At 39.1% G+C, this 19798-nt stretch overlaps 1 protein-coding gene across 1 annotated transcript in view; it reads right to left on the minus strand.

The window, feature by feature from the left end:
* veph1 (ventricular zone expressed PH domain-containing 1) overlaps positions 1 to 14150 on the minus strand; it is a 178747-nt gene extending 164597 nt beyond the window's left edge. Inside the window, exon 1 of the mRNA XM_079825943.1 lies at positions 13991 to 14150. The gene's annotated coding sequence lies outside the window, so the exon portion shown is untranslated. The remainder of the gene's footprint in view (positions 1 to 13990) is intronic.
* Between the last annotated feature and the right edge of the window lie 5648 nt (positions 14151 to 19798).

Below are 19798 nucleotides of genomic sequence, written 5' to 3' on the forward strand. Positions count from 1 at the left end.
ACAAACCAATTTGTCAGATGTCCTTATATACATATGTCTTGCCACTATTGGGCAAACAGGTCTTATCCTTAATTATTACAATTAGCCTGAATCATTTGTAAGCTAGATTTATGCCTATTTTTTCACATCTTCGTGGCACACCACAATGATTTCCGTCATCTCATGTGTTAATATTTTTTTAGTGTAACAATTTATGATTTGCAAAAATAACTGTTGCATCTGTGCATTACATGAGCAAAGTGTATGCGCGTTGTGCACGCTATACATTATGGTCAAGCATGCGCCCTTAAAATAGCATAATGAACAACGCGCAACGCGCCACTGACTTTAGACTAGGTTTTTTCTGGTCAGTGGCGCAATTGTTTAATGGAACAGCAAAATAGCACCAGGGATTGTTTGCGCCGGAACACGCCTCCTTTTTTGCGCTGAACCGCCCAGGGAGCGCAAGTTCATTCACTAGTTTAGCGACGTGCTTCTGTGGAGGGAAAAGCGCGCTTTGCGCGGGTGCAAAATAGGAATGACACATGCGTCGGTGTACAAAGTCAATTGCGCTGGGTGCAAGATAGGGCCCATATTCTTTTTAGCTATTTCTTTCTCAGAATCATTGATATTAGTAATGCAGCACTACTATACTGTTCTCGTATTTTTTAACAGTAGTTTATTTAAAGTTGTTTTTCGTTATGAGTTCGAAAACGTGCAGTGATGTCTGTAAACGCTTCGGTCATGAATAATAAAATGAAGTGCATGATGTGCAGAGTCAATCTGTCAAAGCATTATAATGAGAACACGATTTTAATAAAATGTTGTTTCTGTGTGCTTTCGTTGTCCGTGTATCAGCGTTGTGGGAAGAGCGCATTCAAAATGTTCCGTTTCAAACCCTTCGCCTGTAAAATCTAGCACGCTGAAGTTCACGTGCGCATTCACGTCCTTTTGTGTTGATTTGTGTCGTAATAGGTTCATAATAATCTTCATATTAATATTGATATAGGGTGCGTTTGGTTGAGTTTATTAACCAGCTAGCAAGCTATGCAGGGTGGTGTTATTTCACAGTTTCAGCTCAAAGGCAATATATATACTTGTAGCAGTATACTGACTTGGTTATTTGAGACGGTCATTTTATTAAGATGTTTCTTTTTCAAAGACATTTATGCATCATAATCTAGCAGTTATTTTTTTGTTTTATATGTTCATGTTTTCATATACCTGTTTTCATGTCACGTTTGTATTTGTCAACAACCATTTTCATAACAGTTTTCATTATCTCAATGACGGACATGCCCCGCCCCCTGCACATGCCGCGCCCCGAGTACTCGAGTACTCGTTTTTGAGACCTATCGATGATCGAAATGAGAAATTGACAAAAATGCCCATCCCTAATGAAAAAAATATTTAGTAGTGCAGAAGTTGAAACTTACACAAAGATGGTGCAATGGCCCCCAAAAAACACCCACAGCCGGACCCTAAATACCACCCAGAACCGGCCCCTAAATACCACCCTAACTACCACCTAGCAACTCCCTAGAAAGTTAGCAATCATTACGCATAGCCAGAGGAAAAACATTTTTAGTTCAGAAAATGTAGAAAGGCAGAGCATGTCATGTTAAGGACCATGGATTGCTTGGGAGTTTGACCTTTATAAAGATCACTAACTAAATGTAACCAGTCTTTTCTTTGGGGGAGAGAGATTGACAGAGTTTAACATTGAGTCTTTTGTATTCTAGCCCTCCTCCTCCTCCACTGCGTTAACCTGTTGATCACAGCCCCCATATGGAGACTCTCAGGCTGCCAAGAGCAGATAAAAGAACATCCTTATGATCATCCCTATACCTGTTCACCCGGTCTCTCTCCATCCCGCCCTTCTCTCCACAGCCAAACACACACCACAGAGTCTGTTCATAACACAAGGTTTGTGTATGCTGCCCCAGACAGGGTGGGAGTGGGTTTCCCTCCAGGCTCACGGTCAAAGAGAGGCTTTGTGTGGCAGGGGATGAGGGTGGGAGCAAAGTGCCCATTCATACATTCCTTCGCCATCACAATCAAAACAATGCAGCCCGTCAGATAGACATCCTTGAAATTACACCCCTCAAGGTCAGATATTTGGAGCAGAACTGTAGCTGAGGTCATCCGAACTGCTTGTTCGTGTTGTACCCAATAAATCCATAAACCCTTACCTTTGGGGATTTAAGACAAGTTGGATGTTGTACCAACTTTTATCCTAACTCACATTTCACCCAAAATCAAAAGAAAAAATAAGATATTGTATGTTGGGGGATTTTTTGGGCCAATCAAAAAAAACTGGAAGCCGATACCAGTCACAGGGCCTATTTGAAGCCTTCTATTTATCATGTAGTATTATTTATTTAACTTTTCTTAGCAACAATGCATATTAAGAGACGAGAAATAAATCATGAATTGACAGGTCTTTATTTACTGGTAAGCAATGTGCAACGTATTGCATTCCCTCTCATAAGCCGTGTTTCCACCGGAGGAACTTTCCCCAGGAACTAGGAACTTTGGGGTGGTACTCGGTGTGTTTCGACCGCAGGAACCGGGTTGTAAATGAAGTTCCGGGTAAATATTTCCCACTCCGAAAGTCCCTGCTCGTGAGGTAGTACTTTTTCAAAGCTCAGGAACTTTGGGGGTGGGACTTGGGCGCTGAACATGCTGATTGTTTGAGCTCTCGCAGCATTTTATTTCAACCGGCATTTTTAAAAGTCTTTTGCGCTGTTCGTTCTGCATTCAGTAAATATCAGTCTTGCTCTTTCTGTCCGATGGCGCGTGTTCGTCTCAGCAATCGCACGGTCAATGTCCGTAATAGCTGATAATAACATGCGTTGTCTTATTTTAAATCTAGCTTTACAAGCTTTCAGAATACGCTTTAGTATCAGTGCTCGTCTCTTTTCCGCCATTTTGTTAATTACATATTTAGTAAACAAATACATAACCAGCAAAAGCAGCGCTGCTTGAATCTCCTCCACTTGTTATTGTTGCAGACAGTGTCGCGCAAAAATTATTACTGTCCGTCGGTGACTGGGAGGAACAGTCCCGCGCAGTCCAACATCACCGGACTAATTTGCCTAATCTTCACGGTACTTTAGACCGCAGTGGAAACACAGACAGTAGCAGGTCTGGAGGAAAAAAAGTTCCTGTAAAAAAAGTTCCTGGTACAAATTGTTCTGGGTAATTTTGGTGGAAACGGGGCTTTGGAGGAGACGAATAGCTTAAGCCGCGTTTCCACCGCAGGAACTTTCCCCAAGAACTAGGGACTTTGGGGTGGTACTCTTGTGTGTTTCGACCGCAGGAACCAGGGTCTAAATAAAGTTTCAGGTAAAGATTTCCCCCTCAAAACAGCCCTGTTTGCGAGGTGGTACTTTTTTAAAGTTCAGGAACTTTCGGGGGTGGGACTTGGGCGCTGAACATGTTGATTGGTTGAGTTCGGCATTTTATTTCAACCTAAAAGTCTGTAACGGTGCGTGCAGTAAGAATTGTTTGCTATTCAAATCAACAATGGAGTTTAAAAAATACGGCCGATGGACCGATAATTAGGTTCAGGCTTTATTAAGTTTATTTCAGTCAGGTCAAAAACACCATAGACAAACTTTTAGTCAAATTTTTATTGGCATATTTTGCAAAAATATATATTTGGCGATATGGCTCTGTTCTAAATTCCCCATCCTTTTCATAAGCTCCATGAAAAGCCAAGACAGGGAACAGCAGCAGATTCTGGGGACAACCTCCCATTTTTTAAACTGGGAGGGCAGCTAAATTAGGGCTGGGAGATATGGCTGAAAACTGTATCACGATATAAGTGTTTCATATTGGTCGATATCGATAATTATTGATATGTTTTATGACCCATTTAAAATAAGGACCAGGAGAAATATATTTTACATTTTAACATTTTTATTTTAAACTTAACCTTCCTCTGATTATAATCAACTCAGTTATAAAGGCAGAAATGTCAATACAACCATGGAAAACACTCAAATAATTCAAAAGTCTAAAATCACAATGAACACTTAACAATTATCTCTTGCAGTACCTGCGTTATTTCTTTGTAACGGTTACCGTTTAGATGCTTTGTCATAAGGCACTGATCCAGAGAACCACTCCATGTAGTTTCAAAGGTTGAATCCAAAATTGCACCCATACCCTTAAATAGGGCATTATTTGAGGGGACAGCCATTTGTAGTGGTGTCCGAAACCATAGTGGACGTTATTGAGTGCACTCATTCTAACCAAGGGGGTAATCCAGCCCCCGGAAAGCGTACCTTCCATAGGGGCAGCCATTGCTAACCAAGCTATCACCTGCTGTTAGCATCCCATTGACTCCCATTCATTTTGGCCTCACTTTGACAGCGAATATCTTTACATCTGAGGCGTTTAAAGACTCCATTCATCCATTGTTTATTTCTAAACAAACACGACAATGTATAAAAGGCTCTATTACCTTGTATCTTACACTAGGGCTGCAACGACGCGTCGACGTCGTCGATGACTACGAAAATACGTCGACGTTCGTGAAATGCGTCGACGCGTCGGCCGCACATTATTTACGTTCTAGAATGGAACAGAAGATCTAGAATAATGGCAGCTTCTGCTCCCGGCATAGTGAAAATGATCATTTATCATATAAAGCCAGACCACGACATTCAAAAGTGTGGGAGTACTTTAAACAGAAGCCGAATAAAACTGTGCTTTGTTCGCTCTGTAAAGCCGGTTTCACACTGCACGCGGTGGCAGAGCAGAAGCTGTGCGCGTAGAGAGCGGGAGCTTTCACACTGCTAATCAGTGTTGCCAAGTCCGCGTTTTTTCCGCGGAATTGGGCTACTTCTACACTGTTGCCGCGGGCTGTGTCTCATGTCCGCGGGTTGAAGCGATCCCAACTATGTGATATTTAGCCCCGGGAATGAGAATTTTTGCAGGCAGCCCTGCAAAAAAACCACACATATTTAACCCCCCGAACGCGATGTTTACCAGAGAACCTCACCGAAACGCGATTGGGCTTGTTTTGGGCTAGTTTTGATTAACGAATGGGTGGGTTTTGTTGTGAAAACCTGGCAACTCTGCTGCCAGTGTTCTCTCGCGCAGCTGAACCGTGGCACGTGTATTGCAACAGACGGTCACATTTTCCGGGGTTCTTCTCCGACCCCAGTACGTCTCGTGCTTTTATTTATTATGGGCTGCATATATCTCCTGTTAATGCGACCCGGTTCCCCTCTGTCCCAAACACATATGCATAATAACATGCTGTATATAGGTAGTTTGCATGATTAAAGTAACATTAAAGTTAAGATATGCCTCTAGCTTTAATCATTTAAATGTGTCTTTGAAGTTTGGGCAAAAACTTCTGGCAGCTTTAGTCGTTGTTTATGCACATGTATCTTCAAAACAGACGACTAGTTATACATTAAAACTATGCTGAAAGTTCCTGTATGTGAACCTTTTGCAGATAAATACAAGTGCATTTTCGTTTACTATTGACACAAATCAATAAGTAAATCATACTCAACTACTATAGTAAACAACTTTTCCTAATTAGGCCTACTCTGTATACATTTTATGATGAATAGTATCATTATATATTATGTTTAAAAAGCTTCTTGTGTTCATATATTTCATTATAAAATGGCATACTATGTACACTACCCTTCCTGAAATACAATTAATATTGTCATCATTCATTGATTTCATGTTAAAATAATATACAAATTCACTACCCTCTTTGAAATACAATAATCAGTAAAAAAGAATAATAAGATTAATCCGGAAAAATAATCGTTAGATTAGTCGACTAATCGAAAAAATAATCGTTAGATTAGTCGACAGAAAAAATTATCGTTAGTTGCAGCTCTATCTTACACTATCGCCCCGTTGAAGCTGTTTTTGTAAAATATAGGCTAACGATTGCGTCATAACCACGAGACTCCGTCGCGCTGTACCGTATAGACCCAAGGAAAAGCTGCAGGCAATCTTTTACTTTCTATGAGGCAATCAGGGGGACGTGGAGGTATAAACTCCGATAGAGATGTCGCAAATCCTGCTTCATTCATCAAAAGTTGCTCCTGCTCACTCTTTCTGTCTCTACAAGATTCGGTGATTCAGAATTCACTTTGCACAACTACTAGAAGACATACAACTGTCAGACAGGTTGCTCACGTCACATCTACGTCGTCAAGCTCGGTCTGAGGCTGCGCAGTGTCCATTTCTTTTACTGTCTATGATTCTATCCCACATTGCACCGCAATAACAAGTGTACAGCCGACGTACACACAGCGCCTGTCCGAATTCACACACTTGTTTTCATTCACTCCTTCACGTGAACTGTATCAGTGGACTAAAGTAGGGAATAGTGATTGAGGGTTTAGGGGGCGATTTCGGATTCAGCCAAAGTTAAGAATAGCCCAAACGAATGAGGCGCGTGTGCTGTCAGCGGAGGCTCACGCTGACCAGTCTTGGTGGGGACGACAGTCAGACTTAAAAAAATCCAAAAAACTGCCATACTGGCGAGCACACTTGTTTTCCTGTTTTATCAACAGTTTCCTCGCTCGCTGCGGCACTCATTTTCCACTTATCACTCCACGCCGGTTCTGTTACTGAAGAATGAATCCAACACAAGACAACGATATGGCGCAACTAAACATGATAGAGTTACCTGATTGGCTGTTAGCCTGTCACTCCCTATGTTGCTTGGTTACCACAGAGTGAGTGCCTTTGTTCATGCAACCAAACTTGCTTCGCAACCTCTGTTTCTTCCGACGAAGAAAAAAAATAAATAATCAAACATTTTATCAAACGCATTTTTTATTGATATCGATTACGTGTCCATCGCGATACATATGGTTATCGTTTTATCGCCCAGCCCTAAGCTAAATCCCCCCTTTAGAACAGAGTATGCATCAATGGCAACAGTATGACATTGATAAAGTTAAACACAGTTTAAGGAGGAGCTGGGGTGGAGGTGGGTTGCAAAGCAGCGTGCAGCAGAAGCAGCCAAGCAGGCAGACTGAACTGTAAGGCACCCTGTTTGAGAGTTGCCAATTGAGTGCATAGGAATCGGATCAGCTAATATGGGCGGAGTTGAATTTTTTTCAAATCAGTTCCTGGGAAAAAAGTTCCTGGGACAATTGTTCCAGGTAATTTTGGTGGAAACGGGGCTTTAGAGCTTAACAAATATGTCTTTCCTGTGAAATAAATAATAATAATAAAAAAATAAAAAAAACAGTCTTTATCAACAGAAAGTCATCCTATGAAATCTACTGAAGAGCTGCAAGTAATTTTCTCTTTGTCTTTGGTTGTTTAAATTAACATTAAGGACACAGACTGCAGCAGTTATGGGGCTGCTGTCACTTTAAAGGGTCATGAAACCCTAAACAAAATGTTCTACGAGTACCACCTGACCACTGCAGATTCATTTAGACATTAATAGTGTTGCCAAAGTAATGAATAGGCTAATTCCCAGGCCTTGAACAGCTCCAAATAGAATGTCATATGCTGTCATCTCAAGACTACAGTAATTGTGCCATGGCGTGAATTAGGGCTGCACGATATATTGCAATTATCGAAATATCACAAATGTACATATCGCGTTAAGCGTATCGCAACGGCATGAGATATATGAATGTTTTTAATAGGCTACTTCAGAATGTTGCGAAAAGTCAAAGTTTTAGGTCAAAGAATAGACTGGGCACGCCACTGTTACATACGTGTGGCTTACTTGACATTAAAAACCACAGCGTATCAGTGGCAAATAGATGCGTGAAGTTTTTCTGGCCTTAAGACATACCCTTCCGGTTCTGGCGGGTCACCACGTGCTTGTATGTTTGGACAACACGCCAACAGTTTTCAATCTGAACTACCAGGGGGACATAAAGTAGGAGAGCTTTTTGCGGCTCACTCACAATATCCTCACCTGGTCACTTCCACAGTTTGCGTCACTGAGGGCTGCTTATCTGCCAGGGGTAGTCAATCAGGTGGCAGAAGCTCTGTCCAGGAATTGGATACATCCGGGTGAGTGGAGGCTCCTCCCAGATGTAGTTCAGGATATCTGGCAGGAATTCGGTATGGTGGAAGTAGATCTATTTGCTTCTACTTGCTTAAACGCAACTCGCTGTCTGCTGTGGTTTGCCCAGATGGAAGCATCCAGTCCATTGGGGCAGAATGCACTGTCACACGGTTAGCCAATTTTCTGAAAGCTTTTCCTCTGATTTCTCTGTTATGGGAGACACTTCACAGGATTGCTCAGGGCAGAAACAGGGTACTTCTGATAGCACCTCGGTGGCTGTCCAAACCATGGTTTCCCTCGCTCCTAACCTTGTTGGTGGGCAAACTGAAGCAACTTCCTTTCAGGAGGGATCTGCTATCCCAGGCAGCTGGACGGTCGTTTTTGTCCTCTAGATTCAGCCTGTCTACAGTTATGGGTCTGGCCTCTGGGACCAACTCCTTGCTAGGGCACTGTGAACTGCTTCCTGCAGGGTCTTTTAAACAGTGGAAAAGCAACCTCCATGTATCAGCCATTTCTGCATATCATTCACCTGTTCTTCTCTGGACTTCCACAGCCTAGTTTGATTTTTTTTTTTTTTTTAAGGTGTAAGTCGCTTCAATCCTGCTCGCGCTCGAGAACCTTGTTCTCCAGTGTGGAACTTACCTCTGGTTATGGAGTCTATTTGTTAGTCTCTTTTTGAACCTTTGGAGGGCAGAAATCGTATGTGGAAATCCTTGAAAGTGTTGAGGTTATTGCTTTGACCTACAAGAAGGCTCTGCAACCCATGTCTGGGACCATAACTTGCCATTCCACCAGGGTTGTTTCCTCTTCATGGGCAGCTTTTAGGGGTGTTTCACCTCCTGGAGGGCCACTGTGCTGCAGAGTTTAGCTCCAACATAGCATAGTGGTATTGTGAATTGACAAAGGCTGCAATTCAATGAAATGAATATATGCCTTGCGGGTTTATATGCGCTTTAATTATTCACATCTCAAACACCATCTCTGCATATATGCTGCAAGTTTGGGTTGCTTATAGCATTCATCTGGGGACGTGTCATTTCATCAGATTTGTAAGGTAAATCATGAATAAACCTGCGCCAACTAGGGTGTAAAATCTCGTTATGAGCATGCGTGATTTGTAAATTGCAAATCACCCCCACACACACAAACACACACACCATCCACGCGTGGAAAACGCCAGCCGTGCCGCTTTCTTCTCTTTTCAAAAACGACAGTGGTGTCTGCCATTCCCACTAAATTTTTCTACATTTTTCAACTAAATATCGGAATAAATCTAATTATTAAACTAAATTAACCATATAAACTAAATTACTGCTCTAATTACTGATCTAAAGCCCACACTGTCACTGTATGATAATTGAAATTAACTGATGACATTTTTTCTTCAGAATGGCTAGACGGCTGAATAAAATTATGCTGCATTATTTTCCTGTTTAACACTGTAAAGCTGCTTTGAAACAATCTGTATTGTTAAAAGCGCTATATAAATAAAGTTGACTTGACTTGACTTGACTTGACTAAGCAATCATGAGTCGTGTTCTCCATGAAGACGAGAAAGATTCAGCAACGGATGAATGGATTTCCAGCCCTTGCTCTGCAACTAGATATATTTATGAAGATAAGGGGAAAAAACAGTACAGCTATCATCAGCAGTTCATCCATTTTGGCTAAGCTTTCAATGTTGTTACGGAGAGGGTGAAGCGCTTGTGGCATTCTGAAAAGTTACGTTTTCATCTAAAAAAACGTACGCGCTAAATTTAAAATAACAAACTTGAGCAAGCAAAAGACGCGACATGTGAACAGTAGTTTTGCAATCTGAATGCAGTACGCCTTAAAGGGGGGGTATCACACACAGTTTATGTCCATCTCATGTCAATCTTGAGTACCAATAGAGTAGTATTGCATCCTTCAAATCTCCAAAAAGTCTTTAGTTTTATCATATTTATAAAAGACAGATATGTACGGAGTAAAATAAAATAAAACCAAGCAGCTGGAGGCATATCGTGTGGGCTGAGCTAAAGAGCCACGAGCGTGCGCAGCTATTGCGTTGAGAGCCTCTGAAAAGTATGACATCCTTAGAAAACGTGGAAAAAAACATTGTCCTAAATAAACGATGGCTATCAATCAGATTCAGCCATACATATATGATCCAGAATCTGATCCGGGGGCTGAAATTGAAGCGGAGCAGCAGCAACAACGACTACAGCAGGACGTCTCTATGTGGTTTGTACTGTAACTGTATTTGCTTAGCGGCTTGTGTAATGGGGAATGGGGAAAAACGCAAGGTCTCGAGACAAGTTTTTGAAATGATTGTAACTTGAGCGCAGTGTTTTTACTTGATTGTTTACTTGATGTGCAACAAAAACACTTGCACAACTCCGTTGCTGATCTGGAAAAAACAAACTCCATCCACTGTCCCCTTAACGCTGGGTTCTTTAGGAAGCTGAACAGGGTTGCCTTGCCCTGACAACTAAAAAAAAAAAAGGTTGATTTTGTGAAGTCCTGTGACCTGAGCCGTGCAGCCGACGACTTCCTGGGCGTGCTTTTGCTTCTCTCGCTCTAGTCGACGTGTGCGCGTGCGCCCTTCTGGGAGAAGTGCCCGTAGGGCCCGTACAAGGAAAATCCCTCTAAAATAAGCTCTAAATTCTTGTTGACGTCACATATGCCCATACTCGAAAGAAAACTTTCCGAAACTTGTGAGAAACCGGAAGGACCAAAAATACTCCATCAAACGTCCAACTTATTTTTGGAAACTTTGGCCATGTTTAGCATGGGAATCCAAGTCTTTAACAGTGTAAAAAACTCCGCCTTTATACCCCGCCTTTAATCTAGAGCAAGAGCAGAACAGAGTCTGTTTACCATTACGACATGGAAGAAAGGTGATTTCAGGGCAGGATAACGACCAAAAAAGAGAGATGATGTAATAAAGCAATAACGCCAGCTTCCAAAAAAAATTATACACACAAGTATATGTGTAAGGAAATATTGCTTTAAAATCGTGATTAAAACGATATTGATAAAACATTTTGATAAAAAAACATTTGTCCACATCGCACAACCCTAATGCCAGCACAAAAGAATACATCAATATCTTTCTAAATATGCAATCTGTTGTTCATCGTGATAAAAAATTTAAGTTTAAAACCCTCGTTTTGATGTCCACATACTCTTGTTCAAGAAATTACAATGGCTGTAGCATTTCTATCATTTAATCTGCTGTAAAGTGTAACAACACTAGGCCATTGGCGCCCTCTGCAGGTATTTGTTATAATACATAATGTACATTAGATAATTGTTTATATTATGTATATTATATTTTAACGGTGTTGTTCTATAAATCCATATGATTACTTGCTTTTGATACTTTATTTGAGACAAATATTATTTACACATTGCTATTATATATGTATTTTAATTCATTTTAAAGGCTTAGGTCTATATTACAACAAAAAACTATCAAACGACTCGATTAATCGGCAAAATAATCGACTGATTACTCGATTACCAAAATAATCGTTAGTGACAACCCTAATTTCTTATTTCTGTGCAAAAATGAACATTGAAAACCGTTGATTTTTTGAGTATTACACTTTTATACAGTTTTGTTGCAAAGTGGGTCACACACACTGGCATGAGAGCAATGTTTACATTCACATTACTTCATTATGAAGATGCTGCAGAAAAGTGTCAAGAAGACGTGCTGAACTACACAAAAACTCCACAAAAAAATAGAACATTATAAATTGCTAAATATGCTCATTAAGGAATCTGCATGAACAGCTAGCATATATTTTTCATTATTTATGGACTTCAGTATTGCAGCTGCTGTGAAGTTTATGACACAAACAATGGTGGAAGATGTCAGCAACTCATATATTGCACATGAAGTATAACTCATACACATACACTTTCTCTCATTCCTTCACACACTATCATGGCTAAATAGACCGTTTCCAGCCATCAGCCTTCACTAAAAATTCAAAGAGCCAACAGCTAGCCTATTTATTTTTTGGGTGGGCCCCCTCAATGTAGGCTATGCTACAGAGGACCTTATTGGGCCCCCCTCTTCAGAAGACCCGCACAGGTCATGCAGACTACAAAGTTGTGGAACTAAACTTTTTAGAAATAATGGCCCGTTTACATGACAACGTTTTCAACTAAAAACTGAACATTCTTTATGCGTTTTGGCCATTCATTTACACAAACACGACATTTTGGGGCCCTCAAACAGTTTTTGAAATCGATACTATTATCGTCTCTGTGTAAACTACAAAAACGTGAATTTTGTGAAAACGGTGACATCATGCGCATGCTTATTTCGTGTTCAGTTTATAGGTTCATAGGGTTTGTTTACAAAACTACAACATTGTCGTCTGTACATGAAAAATGCAAAGGAAAAACTTTTCTGTTTTAGTACATTATTGTCATCACATTGTTGTATTATTGCGCCTGCTGCACCCATGGTACAGCAAAGTTCCTTGATTATTACGCAGGAATGAGAGTATAGTTCCTAGCCATATCGGAGAACATCAATGCAATTCAAGATCAACATTTTGCTTTATTTATCTTTCCTGGGATTCTGTGCCTTTTGTGTCCCCAGTAAATATCATATGCTTACTACTGTCTTTAAAAAAAATTACAATATCAATTTTAAAGCTATCCTTGTCATAAATAACACCATTTGAACACTAAGCATATTGAAGTTTATTCTCACATTTTACAGCATATTTAACCACCATATCACCATTTTTCCTATGTCCCCAGGCTTGCGTATCCCATTTTCATGATAAATACCAAATGCATTTTTCCAAAATGTTTACATTGTTGGGTATATCAGTAATGGTTCTTTCTAATGTTTAGAGCTTTTCAATTATTGCATTTATTTGAACAATTATGATAAAGGTTTTGAGTGTGTCCCTCAAGTTGTTGTCCACTCTGTTATTTTTGAATAATTTCCCTTCAAATAAAAGTTGGAAAAGTTAAATGACACCATATCATAAAGCAGTCATCACTTTTTTTGGAGGGAAAACAACTTGGACAAGTGAGTGAGATCATATCCCGAATGTTTCCTATCAAAATCCAGTTCAAACAAAAGTAATGTTGTAACTGATTGTATGTGAGAGATCCAAAATCATCCATCCTTCCATTTTTTATACACCTTGTCCACCCTTTTATTATTTTGTCCACTCTGTTGTTACACCCTGTTATTACCTATTCTACTCTGTTCTTTCTTTTCTTTTTTGTAAATAATTTCATTAAGAAAATAGCACAAAAAAATACTAATAATTCAGTGAACATTTACTGGAGTGACAATAATGTAGTACTTTAGGCATTTGTGTCTGAAAACGAAAAATGTCTACACAATGCCCATAATTAGAATACGTTGTTCATTTGTCCCTAACAGGGTGGACATTTTGTTTAATAAATGGTTTATTTTATATGTATTTACCAGAGCTTGACTAAAATTTTTCAAATGTTTAACATCACCCTTTCATGATTACACAAACGTTTCTTTTACATTTACATTTATGCGACATAACAACTTATAATGTTGTTATGATGTCCAAAAGGCACCGAGTACCAGTGACCCCGTTACATCTCAGTCACAACAAGACATCAACAGTGTGTACCGCGAAATGTAGTGTTAAAGCCATAATAATCTTATAATCCATACCTGCCTAAAAAACAACTTTAATTTGCTAAAAAAATATAGTATATTGAGATCATTTGCACGTGACTGTGTATTCAGAGTGAGCGCGACCACCGCAGTTAATCAGTCCAACTCCGAACACATCGATACACATTAATTCACTGAATCTGTGAATTCACTGAAAAGGATTTGTAATTAAAGCTTTATTTCAAGCAGATTGCTGTTGTGTTTCTCGCACTCCCGTGATCAACTTTTGCTGGGGACAGCTGATATCAAAACACATTTCCTCAAGCATCATATGAGCAAAAGCAGGCTCTCAAAATACACGCACTCACCCCTTTTCTGTCCACCAATCCGTGTCTTTGCAGCTGATATGAAAACAAAAATGCGAAATATTGGATTTCTGAATAGTCCAATGCAAGATGCTCGCTGTTTCTACCAACTTCTCCCACAGGACGCAGTTTTATTTCCAGTCATTGAGAGCTGTAGGTGGCCGTTTCGCCGCCGTGTGGTCAGTGCTGGTGCTACATTTAGCAACAGGTGCATTTCTGACCCGGAGGGGGCCACAAGGGGTGCTGGGGGTCCGAGGAAAAGATTAGTTTAGAGAAAAGCAAAAAAATGTACAAAAAAATAAATAAACATAAGACTAAACTAACTAACTAAATACATTTAATAAAAAATATATATAAATTAATAAAAAAAAAGTACTTCTATAAATAAATAAGAAATGAATACATTAACAAAATAAACAAATTAAAATAAAAAATAAACAAATACAAATTTGTTTAAAAATGAATAAAATATTATTTAAATAATAATAAGTAACAACATACATAAAACATATTTTAATAAAAAATAAATACATTTGATAAAAAAGTAAAAAGCGCAGTACAAATGTATGAATGAATAAATAAAAATACTAAATAAAATTAATTAAACTAAATAAATAAATACACTAATTAAAACCAAAAATGAATAAATGCAAATCATAAATAAATCATAAATTAATGATTAAAATAATTTGAATAAAATAAATAAATGAATAAAAGGCATCTAACAGTACAGTACAGTGAGTAGGAAAAAATGCAATTATGTAATGTAATAGAAACAAAATATTTTTTTCACATTTATAATATAAATTTTTCACAAACGTGAAATATATATAGCTGCCTTTTCAATTTTAGGATGGGGGTCCTTTGAGGATGCTTATAATAGGGGGTCCATCATGGCATCTAAAACATTGAAACCCCCTGCGGTAGGCCACATTCATCCTGAAACTTATTTTTTATAAACTAATTTTTATGTGTTCATTTACACCTGCTAGAATATTTAAACGCAAACTCTGGTTGTACTTGGTCCCAAATATCTTAAGGACTTTTCTTATGCTAGCAAGAAACTGTAGCCTATTAAATAATAAAACGTTCAACATGTGTGAAGGATGTTGGTTGGTTTATATGCACACATTTGTTTTGATTGCAACAAGGCTTTGGAAGTATTGCATGCATCCTTCTAGGATAGAAATGCCAACAGCTTGTAAGCGCTGTGACCCTGGAGAGCGTTTTGACCCTGACGCAACCTTGATCTGGAGTCAGACGCCGATATCCTGCCCAATTGTGTTGCTGCTAGTTCTCAATAAAAAGTCCCGTATGGTCTAGCGGCAAGATTCAACCCCTGGTGTGGAAAATCTGTGCTGGACAGTTATGCAGAACAGACGTCTGCTTTAAATCGTTGAAGGACAAAATCACATTCCCTGACCGGGAATCGAACCCGGGCCGCGGCGGTGAGAGCGCCGAATCCTAACCACTAGACCACCAGGGAAAGCGTTACACACGAGTTCCCTCCACAGGACCCGAATTATGCTCACGTGGTCGATAATTGCCCGCCAAAATTTAAAGTCGGCATGAAATCTTACAATGAAAAAAATCTTACATTATTCCACTACTCCCACTGATATAATAAATGACTGGATTGCTCATTGCTGTCTAAAATGCCAGCAGGCGATGAAGCCACCGGACTTCCTTCGAAGTTTAGTCTTTTGGCCGGGCAGGATAACGCCCGTTTCACACATACTCCGTCTGCAGTGCGTATGCGGTGCGTGTTGCGTTGCGTATGCGGTGCAGGAGCAGCACGCGCTGTTGTGCTTTCATATATGCTGCGTTTGCAGCACGCAACTGATCCGCGGTTGTACCACAAACACAGCATTTATTCATTATTATTTTCATTTCAAATCCAAAAGTTGTTACTGAACATGGCTTGTCAGAATTGCAATTCTCTTTGTTTACACTTTCATAGATGTCACGTTTTAACGTAGTACATTTAAACAACGTTTTATTCAATTCATTACTTTATATTTATATAGCCTATATAACTTTATATAGCCTATAGCCTACTTTAGCTCACACAAGTGACAAAACATTGAAATATAACTTATAGCCTATAAACATTTTAAATTAGAAACTTACAATAGAAACAGCCGACTCTCGTCTTCTCTTTCGTTTTTAAACCCTTTTAAAAGCAGGTCATAAAGACCTTTTTGTTTTTCCACCTCCAGGAACGTACGTGCTCTTCATTATTTCAAATTTTTTAACCTAAATGCCAGGTAAGGTGTCGTTTCCTTGCTTTACCCGAGAAAAAAAAGCCATGTGTTGACTTTGAAACAGAGTAGGCCTATATTTTAAATGACATACATCTGTGGTAAAATTACTAGATTTTCGTGTCAGTACATGTTTATTTTAAAGCGAACATTGTGCTGTCACTTTAATTACGCAGTGCAGCACAGCAAAAAATAGACTCGGTACGGAAACGATCGCCGGACTGCTGCAGACGCAACGCACCTGGAACGGACTGACGGACAGCATCCGCGCGCAGTGTGAAAGCTGTAATCCGTTAACATGGGTACGGAAAAAAATACGCACCGCATACGCACTGCAAACGGAGTATGTGTGAAACGGGCGTAAGGGGTGTGTCTACTGAACACTGGTAACGGACAGAACACAACATATATTTCTTTATGTAATAAGCATTAACATAAAACTGTTCAAATGGTTCAAAATAAAAAAATGTATGTTCTTATGATTTTTTTATTATTATTATTGTGGGTTCCCTATATATTATTATTATTATTCAAATTAATAATTATTATGATTTGGTTTGATTATTAGGATTTTAGAATACAATTCATCGCACCCGCAAAAAAGTAATAAATAAAACAGTTAGTAACCATTGTAAATAGCAAGCTATTAAAACAACATTATAACAAAAAAGACTTTACAAAAACACAAAATAAAACAACATAAATATGATTTGATAAATAAAAGTATTTAACACATATTTTGACATTTTATAATTGTATTTAAAAGGTTAATTTTCACAGTCTGTTTATACAGAATTACAACTTTTTTAAACATGTTTTGTTACGTTTGTGCTTGAAAATGGCTATACTATACTTAATTGGGCTTGTTAATTAGTTGTTATTTCGAAAAGAATGTGTATTCTGCAAATGTATTCGTTGCAAGTGTATTGTTTAGTTTTTTGTATATTGTTAAGATGTGTGGAAATGACTGCGTTGTGACTGGAACTTTTGGGGACGTTTAAAATGGTGCAAACCAATCCCGCATCCTGTTGAGGCCTGTTATTAAGCACATACAAACAAGTATTACTCTGATTTAACATGAATAGTTAGCATGTTACCATCTTGAATGAAAGCGATAACGAGGCTTCTTTTGATATTTGATGATAATTGCTCTCTGCTCTCGGTTATGTTCTTCATGAAGTAGCGACACGCGCGACCAAGATGAGTCTAGCGTAGCTCGCAGCGCCAACTATTGGTGAAAATAATCACTACACGATTGCTCCTATATAACCATAGACTGTAATAGAAGTACAGGTGCTGGTCATTTATTTAGAATATCATCAAAAAGTTGATTTGTTTCTCTAATTCCATTCAAAAAGTCAAACTTGTATATTATATTCATTCATTACACACAGACTGATAGATTTCAAATGTTTATTTCTTTTAATTTTAATGATTATAACTGACAACTAAGGAAATCTCAAATTAAGTATTTCAGAAAATTAGAATATTACTTAAGACCAATACAAAGAAAGGATTTTTAGAAATCTTGGCCAACTGAAAAGTATGAACATGAAAAGTATGAGCATGTACAGCACTCAATCCTTAGTTGGGGCTCCTTTTGCCTGAATTACTGCAGCAATGCGGCGTGGCATGGAGTCGATCAGTCTGTGGCACTGCTCAGGTGTTATGAGAGCCCAGGTTGCTCTGAAAGTGGCCTTCAGCTCTTCTGCATTGTTGGGTCTGGCATATCGCATCTTCCTCTTCACAATACCCCATAGATATTCTATGGGGTTAAGGTCAGGTGAGTTTGCTGGCCAATTTAGAACAGGGATACCATGGTCCTTAAACCAGGTACTGGTTGCTTTGGCACTGTGTGCAGGTGCCAAGTCCTGTTGGAAAATGAAATCCGCATCTCCATAAAGTTGTTCAGCAGCAGGAAGCATGAAGTGCTTTAAAACTTCCTGGTATACGGCTGCGTTGACCTTGGACCTCAGAAAACAGTGGAGTGGACCAACACCAGCAGATGACATGGCACCCCAAACCATCATTGACTGTGGAAACTTTACACTGGACCTCAAGCAACCTGGATTGTGTGCCTCTCCTCTCTTCCTCCAGACTCTGGGACCCTGATTTCCAAAGGAAATGCAAAATTTACTTTCCTCAGAGAACATAACTTTGGACCATTCAGCAGCAGTCCAGTCCTTTTTGTCTTTAGCCCAGGCGAGACGCTTCTGACGTGGTCTGTTGTTCAAGAGTGGCTTGACACAAGGAGTGCGACAGCTGAAACCCATGTCTTGCATTCGTCTGTGTGTAATGGTTCTTGAAGCACTGACTCCAGCTGCAGTCCACTCTTGGTGAATCTTCCCCACATTTTCAAATGGGTTTTGTTTCACAATCCTCTCCAGGGTGCGGTTATCCCTATTGCTTGTACACTTTTTTCTACCACATATGTTCCTTCCCTTCGCCTCTCTATTAATGTGCTTGGACACAGAGCTCTGTGAACAGCCAGCCTCTTTTGCAATTACCTTTTGTGTCTTGCCCTCCTTGTGCAAGGTGTCAATGGTCGTCTTTCTGACAACTGTCAAGTCAGCAGTCTTCCCCATGATTGTGTAGCCTACAGAACTAGACTGAGAGACCATTTAAAGGCCTTTGCAGGTGTTTTGAGTTAATTATCTGATTAGAGTGTGGCACCAGGTGTCTTCAATATTGAAACTTTTCTGAGATACTGAATTTGAGATTTTCCTTAGTAGTCAGTTATAATCATCAAAATTAAATAAAATAAACATTTGAAATATATCATTCTGTGTGTAATGAATGAATATAATATACAAGTTTCACTTTTTGAATGGAATTAGTCAAATAAATCAACTTTTTGATGCTATTCTAATTATATGACCAGCACCTGTATATAACCAGCAGCCTGCTGTGTTGTTGATAGAGCTTTTTTGCAATGAATTTGCGGGTGGTTTATAATGAGCTGTAATTCAAGGTTTACCATTCATCTGTCTCTGAGCGACACTATGCTTGGAAATAAAGCTTCACATTTTAAAATCCATACACAGTCAATGTTATTTCTCTGAATAAGTTGTGAAGTGTGTATTTTATGTCCTGAAGTCTTTTTGTTGACCAACATCAGGGTTAGGAAAGTTTCTTTTAAAAGTAATGTGTTACTCCGTAAAAAGTTACTTAGTTACTTTATATGGAATGTAATGCATCATGTTACTTTTTCTTACCAGGGCTTGCTTGTTTGTTTTTTGAGAATGAAGGTCCTTTACACCAAAAGTGAAATTGATAAGCCTCAGTCAGGCTGAAGTGAATGCAAATTCAAACGCGTACAGTAGAAGTCGCAGCTCAAACCTTTCAGCTGTGCTGCCATTTTGGAACAGGATGCAGGGGGAAAAAGAACACTTACTTCAGCAATAAAAAATAAAATATATTAAAGCTGCAAGCAGCGATGAAAGGGCCTTCACACCCGGTGGCTTTAGGAAAACAGCACAGTGAGCAATATGCATTTAAGTATATAAAAATAGGAGGACTACATCAGTCATTTGTTTGCCACACTTCCTGC

This window comes from Gobio gobio, assembly GCF_949357685.1.
Source record: "Gobio gobio genome assembly, chromosome: 9".
Lineage (NCBI taxonomy): Eukaryota > Metazoa > Chordata > Actinopteri > Cypriniformes > Gobionidae > Gobio > Gobio gobio.